This window comes from Mustela putorius, unplaced genomic scaffold (genome assembly GCF_011764305.1).
Source record: "Mustela putorius furo isolate JIRA1106 unplaced genomic scaffold, ASM1176430v1.1 tig00004209_pilon_pilon_pilon, whole genome shotgun sequence".
In the NCBI taxonomy this organism is placed as follows: Eukaryota; Metazoa; Chordata; class Mammalia; order Carnivora; family Mustelidae; genus Mustela; species Mustela putorius.
Window position 1 is genome coordinate 123,103 of NW_025422324.1, and position 8,793 is coordinate 131,895.

The following is an 8,793-nucleotide window of genomic DNA, read 5'->3' on the forward strand; positions in this document are numbered from 1 at the left end:
TAGGGTTAGAGTTAGGGTCTGGTTCCTATTCAGTGTCAGGTTTAGTGTTATGGTCAGGTGTAGCGTCACTGTTAGGGTCAGGCTCAGGTTTATGTTCTTTGCCTGGGACAGGGTCAGGGTGAAGTCTAGGGCCAGTGTCAGTTTTACGACAAGATCAGGTATTGGTTTAAAGTCCACATTCGGGTCAGGGACAGGGTTATATAGTGGTCATTGTTAAGGTCATGGTTAGGTTTAGGGTCAGGGCCAGGGTCAGGTTTAGGGTCACGGTCTGGTATAGGCAACGTTCAGGGGTAGGGTTATGATCATAGTCAGGTATAGGGTCACGCTTATTGTTAAATTTAGAGTTAGTGTTAGGGTTAGCGTTACGTTGACTGTTAGGGTTAGACCTGTTCGGGTCAGGGTCCGTGGTAGGGTTAGGGGTTAGTTTAAGGGTTAGGTTCAGCGATAGGATTCGGGGTACGGCCCGTGTTAGTGTCAGGGTCTGGGTTACATTTAGGGTTAGAGTTAGCGTCAGGCTCACAGTCAGCGACAGGTTTAGTGTTCAGGTCAGGGTCGGGGTCACTGTTAGGGTCAGGGTTATGTTTATGGTCATGGTCTGCGTCAGGTTCAGGGTGAAGTTAGCGCCAGGGTCAGGTTTACGGTCAGGTTCAGGTATTGGTTTAAAGTCCACATTCGGGGCACCTGGGTGGCTCAGTGTGTTAAGCCGCTGCCTTCGGCTCAGGTCATGATCTCAGGGTCCTGGGATCGAGTCCCACATCGAGCTCTCTGCTCAGCAGGGAGCCTGTTTCCTCCTCTCTCTCTCTGCCTGCCTCTCTGCCTACTTGTGATCTCTCTCTGTCATATAAATAAATAAAATCTTTAAAAAAAAATAAAGTCCACATTCGGGTCAGGGACAGGGTTAGGTAGTGGTCAGGGTTAGTGTCATGGTTAGGATTAGGGTCAGGGTCAGGGTCAGCTGAAGGTCAGGGCCAGGCTCAGGTTGAGTGTCAGGCTTTGGTATAGGGTCAATGTTCAGTTCAGTGTCACTGTTAGGTTTTAGTGGTAGGGTTTGGGATTGGGGTTAGGGTTAGAGTTAGAAATAGGGTTATGGTTAGGTTTAGGATTGACAGCGTAAGGTCAGGGTTAAGGTATGGTTTAGGGTAGGGGTTATTATTAGGGTCAGGGTCACCGTTAGGTTTAGGTTCAGGTTCCTTTTTAGGGTCATGGTTAGAGTTACCATTAGGTTTAGGGTTAGGGTCAGGATCACAATCACGGTCAGGGTTAGGGTTAGGGTGAGAGTTAGGTCAGCATCAGGGTTAGGATTAGGGTCAGGGTCAGTGTCATGGTTAGGTATGAGTCATGGTTACGGTAATGTCAGAGTTAGGTTTAGGTTCAGGGAGCACATCAGGGTCAGTGTCAGCCTTAGGTTTAGGTTTAGGGTTCCGGTCAGCATCACAGCCAGGGTCAGGGTCAGGGTCAGGGTCAGGGCTGGGTTTGGGTTTGGGGCAGGCTCACAGTCAGTGTCAGGATCAGGGTTAGTGGTTACTGTTAGGGTTAGCCCCTCTTCTGGGACATGGACCCATCCCTTCAGGGTCTGAGGATAAACCCTGGGCAGAAGGGTGTAGACCCTATACCTGATCCCACTTAACCAGCCTTAAACTGGGGTGTGAACATGACTTGCCCACCAGACATCTAACCCCTCATCAGCCTGATCCTGCTTGGGGCATCTCCACCCATGGCGAGGTCCTCTTTACACACAGACACACAGACACCCAGAGGCACACACACACACACACACACACACACACACAAAGATATATGCGGAGGAGATCTAGGGCTACACTGGTAGTTCATAAGGTGTGGGCCTCTCTGACTCTGAGCCCCCTGGTGTGACCTTTTGATTTTATTAGATAAAGGGCCTGAGGCTTTGGGGAATCCAGGTATGACCTGCCAGGGAGGGGACGTGTCTGACGGGCCAGCTCTCTTCTCCCTGCTCCCTCTTGGCTTCAGTATAGCAGAAGAACATGTTGCTTCCTTTAGGATGTGCCTAGAAATGAGCTGGGCAAGGGGGTTTTCTCTGTATTGGGGTGCCTGGATACGTGGTTTCCAATTCCGTTGGGCTCTGTCTCCTGGGAAGTGAGGTCACCATTGCCTGGGGGCTCCTTACCAAACATCGTGCTGCACCAGAGCTCCCTGAGCCGCCAGTCCCCAAGCTGGTCAGGGCTCACAATCCACTCAATGCAGTGCCCCTCCAATGACACCCATACAGCCTCCCACCTGCCCCTTGGAGGCCTGGATGCAGCTGTTATCCCTGGTGGAGGGATCAGAGCTGGGATTAGACTACGTTAGTGTTATGGATAGGGTTAAGAAATACTTGGGTCAGGGTTAGGGTTAGGGTTAGGGTTAAGAAATACTTAGGGTCAGGGTTAGGGTTAGACGTCGTTGGCATCAGGGTTAGTGGATGTCTTAGGGTAGGGGTCAGGGTTAGGGTTAGTTTCATGGTTAGGTTTAGGGACAGGCTCACAGCAGGGTCAGGGTTAGCGTTACGGTCAGAGTCAGGGACAAGGTCAGTGTTAGGGTGACGGTTAGGTTTAGGGTCAGGTTCAGGGTCATGGTCAGATTTAGGGTCAGGTTCAAGTTTTGGCTTGGGGGCAAGGTTCATGTCAGGGTCAGTGTTAGGTTTGGGACAGGTTTAGTGTCATGGTTCGGGTCAGGTTCATGATTATGGTAAGGTGAGCTTTTGTAGTTTCTGTTTTATGAGTATGTTCAGGATCAGGGTTAGCTTTAGGATTATGATTCTGTTAAGGCTCACGGATTGGATCAAATTTAGGTTTACAGTCAGGCTTAGGGTCAGTGTTAAGGTCAAGGCCAGGGTCAGGTTTAAGTTTAGGGTCTGATATAAGCAAAGCTCAGAGTTCGGGTTATGATTTGGGTCAGGGAGAGGTTCAGGATTATTGTTAAGTGGGTTTAGGCTTAGGGTTAGAGGTAGGTTGAAGGTGAGGGTTAGACCGGGTTAGGGCCAGTGTCACGGATAATGTTAGGGGTTATTTTCAGGGTTAGGTTCAGCGTTAGGTTTCGGGTCAGGGCCCGTGTTAGTGTCAGGGTCAGGGTTACGTTTAGGGTTAGAGTTAGGGTCAGGCTCCCATTCAGTGTCAGGTTTAGTGTTAGGGTCAGGGTCCGGGTCACTGTTAGGGTCAGGGTTAGGTTTATGGACTTTATCTGGGTCAGGGTCAGGGTGAAGTCTAGGGCCAGTGTCAGGTTTACATTCAATATCAGGTATTGGTTTAAAGTCCAGATTCGGGTAAGGGACAGGGTTATAAAGTGGTCATTGTTAGTGTCATGGTCAGGTTTAGGGTTTCGGTCTGGTATAGGCCAAGCTCAGGGCCCGGATTAGGATCAGCGTCTGGTATAGGCAAAGATCAGGGTTAGGGTTATGATCTTAGTCAGTTATAGGGTCAGGGTTATTGTTAAAGTTTCGGGTTAGTTTTACGTTTAGCGTTAGGTTGACGGTTAGGGTTAGAACTTGTTAGGGTCAGGGTCCGTGGTAGGGCTAGGGGTTAGTGTTAGGGTTAGGTTCAGAGATAGGATTCGGGGGTGGGCCAATGTTAGTGTCTGGCTCAGTGTTACATTTAGGGTTTGAGTAGGGTTCAGTCTCACAGTCAGGGTCAGGTTTAGTGTTCAATTGATTGTCGGGGTCACTGTAAGGGTCAGGGTTAGGGTATCGTCATGGTCTGGGTCAGGGTCAGGATGAAGTTTAGCGCCAGTGTCCGGTTTAGGGTCAGGTTCAGGTATTGGTTTAAAGTCCACATTCGGGTCAGGGACAGGGTTATGTAGTGGTCAGGGTTAGTGTCAAGGTTAGGATTAGGGTCAGAGTCAGGGTCAGGTAAAGGTCAGGGTCAGGGTCAGGTTGAGGGTCAGGCTTTAGTATAGGGTCAATGTTCGGTTCAGTGTCACAGTTAGGTTTTGGCGGTAGGGTTTGGGATTGGGGTTAGGGTTAGAGTTAGAAGTAGGGTTATGGTTACGTTAGGGATAGACAGAGGAGGTCAGGGTTAGGGTTTGGTTTAGGTTAGGGGTTAGTGTTAAGTTCAGGGTCAGCATGATGTGTAGGTTCAGGGTCCTTATTGGGTTCATGGTTAGAGTTACCATTAGGTTTAGGGTTAGGGTCAAGCACACTGTCACGGTCTGGGGTAGGGTTAGTGTCCGGTTTAGGTCAGCATAGGTTTAGGATTAGGGTCAGGCTCAGGGTCCTGGTTAGGTTTGAGTCATGGTTACGGTAATGTCAGAGTTTGGTTTAGGTTCAGGGTCCACATCAGGGTCCGTGTCAGGCTTAGGTTTAGGTTTAGGGTTCAGGTCAGCATCACAGCCAGGGTCAGGGTCAGGGTCAGGGCTGGGTTTGGATTTGGGGCAGGCTCACAGTGAGTGTCAGGATCAGGGTTAGTGATTACTGTTAGGGTTAGCCCGTCTTCTGGGTCATGGATCCATCCCTTCAGGGTCTCAGGGTAAACCCTGGGCAGAAGGGTGTAGACCCTACACCTGATCCCATTTAACCAGCCTTAAACTGGGGGTGTGAACATGACTTGCCCACCAGACATCTAACCCCTCATCAGCCTGATCCTGCTTTGGGCATCTCCACCCATGATGGCATTGCCAGGTCTTCTTTAGACACAGACACAAAGACACCCAGAGGCACACACACACCCAGAGGCACACACACACACACACACAAACACAAAAAGAGATATGCAGAGGAGACCTAGGGCTACACTGGAAGTTCATAAGGTGTGGGCCTCTCTGACTCTGAGCCCCCTGGTGTGACCTTTTGATTTTATTAGCCAAAGGGCCTGAGGCATTTGGGAATCCTGATATGACCTGCCAGGGAGGGGACGTGTCTGACGGGCCAGCTCTCTTCTCCCTGCTTCCTCTTGGCTTCAGTACAGCAGAAGAACATGTTGCTTCATTTAGTATGTGCCTAGAAATGAGCTAGGCAGGGGGGTTTTCTCTGTATTGGGTTGCCTGGATACGTGGGTTCCAATTACGTTGGGATCTGTTTTCTGGGAAGTGAGGTCACCACTGCCTGGGGTCTCCTTACCACACTTCTTGCTGCACCAGAGCTCCCTGACCCGCCTTTCCCCAATCTGCTCAGGGCTTACAATCCACTCAATGCAGTGCCCCTCCAATGACACCCATACAGCCTCCCACCTGCCCCTAGGAGGCTTGTGTGCAACTGTTATCCCCGCTGGAGGGAACAGAGCTGGGATTAGACTATGTTAGTGTTAGGGTTAGGTTTAAGATATACTTAGGGTCAGGGTTAGGGTTAGGGTTAGGTTAGCTTTACGGTCAGAGTCAGGGTCAGGGTAAGCTTTAGGTTTCTGATTATTTTCAGGCTCACGGATTGGGTCTGATTTAGGTTCAGAGTCAGGGTTAGGGTCAGTGTTAAGGTCAAGGCCAGGGTCAGGTTTAAGGTTAAGGTCTGACATAAGCAATGTTCAGAGTTAGGGTTATGATCAGGGTCAGGGAGAGGGTAAGGTTTATTGTTAAATTAGGGTTAGGGTTAGTGTTAGACGTAGGTTCAGGGTTAGGGTTAGACCGGGTTAGGGTCAGTGTCAGGGATAATGTTAGGGGTTAGTTTTAGGGTTAGGTTCAGCGTTAGGTTTCAGGTCAGGGCCCGTGTTAGTGTCAGGGTCAGGGTTACGTTTAGGGTTAGAGTTAGGGTCAGGTTCCCATTCAGTGTCAGGGTTAGTGTTATGGTCAGGGTCAGCGTCACTGTTAGGGTCAGGCTCAGGTTTATGATCTTTGCCTGGGTCAGGGTCAGGGTGAAGTCTAGGGCCAGTGTCAGGTTTACGGTCAAGATCAGGTATTGGTTTAAAGTCCACATTTGGGTCAGGGACAGGGTTATATAGTGGTCATTGTTAAGGTCATGGTTAGGTTTAGGGTCAGGGCCAGGGACACGTTTAGGGTCACGGTCTGGTATAGGCAACGTTCAGGGGTAGTGTTATGATCATAGTCAGGTTTAGGGTCACTCTTATTGTTAAAATTTAGAGTTAGTGTTAGGGTTAGCGTTACAGAGACTGTTAGGGTTAGACCTGTTCGATTCAGGGTCCGTGGTAGGTTTAGGGTTTAGTGTTAGGGTTAGGTTCAGCGATAGGATTCGGGGTACGGCCCGTGTTAGTGTCAGGGTCTGGGTTACATTTAGGGTTAGAGTTAGGGTCAGGCTCACAGTCAGGGACAGGTTTAGTGTTCAGGTCAGGGTCGGGGTCACTGTTAGGGTCAGGGTTAGGTTTATGGTCATGGTCTGCGTCAGGTTCAGGGTGAAGTTAGCGCCAGGGTCAGGTTTAGGGTCAGGTTCAGGTATTGGTTTAAAGTCCACAATCGGGTCAGGGACAGGGTTAGGTAGTTGTCAGTGTTAGTGTCATGGTTAGGATTAGGGTCAGGGTCAGGGTCAGCTGAAGGTCAGGGCGAGGGTCAGGTTGAGGGTCAGGCTTTGGTATAGGGTTAATGTTCGTTTCAGTGTCACAGTTAGGTTTTGGCGGTAGGGTTTGGGATTGGGGTTAGGCTTGGAGTTAGAAATAGGGTTATGGTTAGGTTTAGGATTGACAGCGTAAGGTCAGGGTTAAGGTTTGGTTTAGGGTAGGGGTTATTGTTAGGGTCAGGGTCAGCATTAGGTTTAGGTTCAGGTTCCTTTATAGGGTCATGGTTAGAGTTACCATTAGGTTTAGGGTTAGGGTCAGGATCACAATCACGGTCACGTTTATGGTTAGGGTGAGAGTTAGGTCAGCATCAGGGTTAGGATTAGGGTCAGGGTCAGTGTCATGGTTAGGTATGAGTCATGGTTATGGTAATGTCAGAGTTAGGTTTAGGTTCAGGGACCACATCAGGGTCAGTGTCAGCCTTAGGTTTAGGTTTAGGGTTCAGGTCAGCATCACAGCCAGGGTCAGGGTCAGGGTCAGGGTCAGGGCTGGGTTTGGGTTTGGGGCAGGCTCACAGTCAGTGTCAGGATCAGGGTTAGTGGTTACTGTTAGGGTTAGCCCCTCTTCTGGGTCATGGACCCATCCCTTCAGGGTCTGAGGTTAAACCCTGGGCAGAAGGGTGTAGACCCTATACCTGATCCCACTTAACCAGCCTTAAACTGGGGTGTGAACATGACTTGACCACTAGACATCTAACCCCTCATCAGCCTGATCCTCCTTGGGGCATCTCCACCCATGATGGCATGGCCAGGTCCTCTTTACACACAGACACACAGACACCCAGAGGCACACACACACACACACACACACACACACACACACACACAAAGAGATATGCGGAGGAGACCTAGGGCTACACTCGTAGTTCATAAGGTGTGGGCCTCTCTGACTCTGAGCCCCCTGGTGTGACATTTTGATTTTATTAGCCAAAGGCCCTGAGGCTTTGTGGAATCCTGATATGACCTGCCAGGGAGGGGACGTGTCTGACGGGCCAGCTCTCTTCTCCTTGCTCCTCTTGGCTCCAGTACAGCAGAAGAACATGTTGCTTCCTTTAGGATGTGCCTAGAAATGAGCTGGGCAACGCGGTTTTCTCTGTATTGGGGTGCCTGGATACGTGGTTTCCAATTCCGTTGGGCTCTGTCTCCTGGGAAGTGAGGTCACCATTTCCTGGGGGCTCCTTACCAAACTTCCTGCTGCACCAGAGCTTCCTGAGCCGCCAGTCCCCAAGCTGCTCAGGCCTTACAATCCACTCAATGCAGTGCCCCTCTAATGACACCCATACAGCCTCTCACCTGCCACTTGGAGGCCTGGATGCAGCTGTTATCCCCACTGGAGGGAACAGAGCTGGGATTAGACTACGTTAGTGTTAGGTTTAGGGTTAAGAAATACTTAAGGTCAGGGTTAGGGTTAGGGGTAGGGTTAGGTTAGGGTTAAGAAATACTTAGGGTCAGGGCTAGGGTTAGACGTTGTTGGTGTCAGAGTTAGCGGATGGCTTAGGGTAGGGGTCAGGGTTAGGGTTAGTTTCATGATTAGGTTGAGGGTCCGGCTCACAGTAGGGTCAGTGTTAGCCTTACGGTCAGAGTCAGGGACAGGGTCAGTGTTAGGGTGACGGTTAGGTTTAGGGTCAGGTTCAGGGTCATGGTCAGATTTAGGGTCAGGTTCAAGTTTTGGTTTGGGGGCAAGGTTCATGTCAGGGTCAGGGTTAGGTTTGGGACAGGTTTAGTGTCAGGGTTCGGGTCAGGTTCATGATTATGGTAAGGTCAGCTTTTGTAGGTTCTGTTTTATGAGTAAGTTCAGGATCAGGGTTAGCTTTAGGATTCCGATTCTGTTCAGGCTCACGGATTGGGTCAGATTTAGGTTTATAGTCAGGGTTAGGGTCAGTGTTATGGTCAAGGCCAAGGTCAGGTTTAAGTTTGGGTCTGATATAGGCAATTATCAGAGTTCGGGTTATGATTTGTGTCAGGGAGAGTTTCGGACTCAATCAAAGTTAACAAAGCGTAATCATACACATAAATACAAATATCATTAAAAAATCAATGCCACCTCAAACGTTCTTTTTTATTCCCAAATGAACCTTTATGGGTTTTAATATCAATTAATGTGCTTATAGAACTGGTAAAAAAACAGTCACTGATGAAATTTTAAAATTACCACTCTGCTTTCCCTAATTCCTGTTGATGTACTTTTATCTCACACAAAAATGAATTACTAAGGAATAAATCACACTTCACTGAACACGTTTCAGCTGAAATGATGCACCAAGATGTACAGCTTTGGTCAGGCTTATACTGCTGTCAACATAGTATATGGGGTGTAAGAGCTACTGTCTTTTCCTTCTCCCATGAAT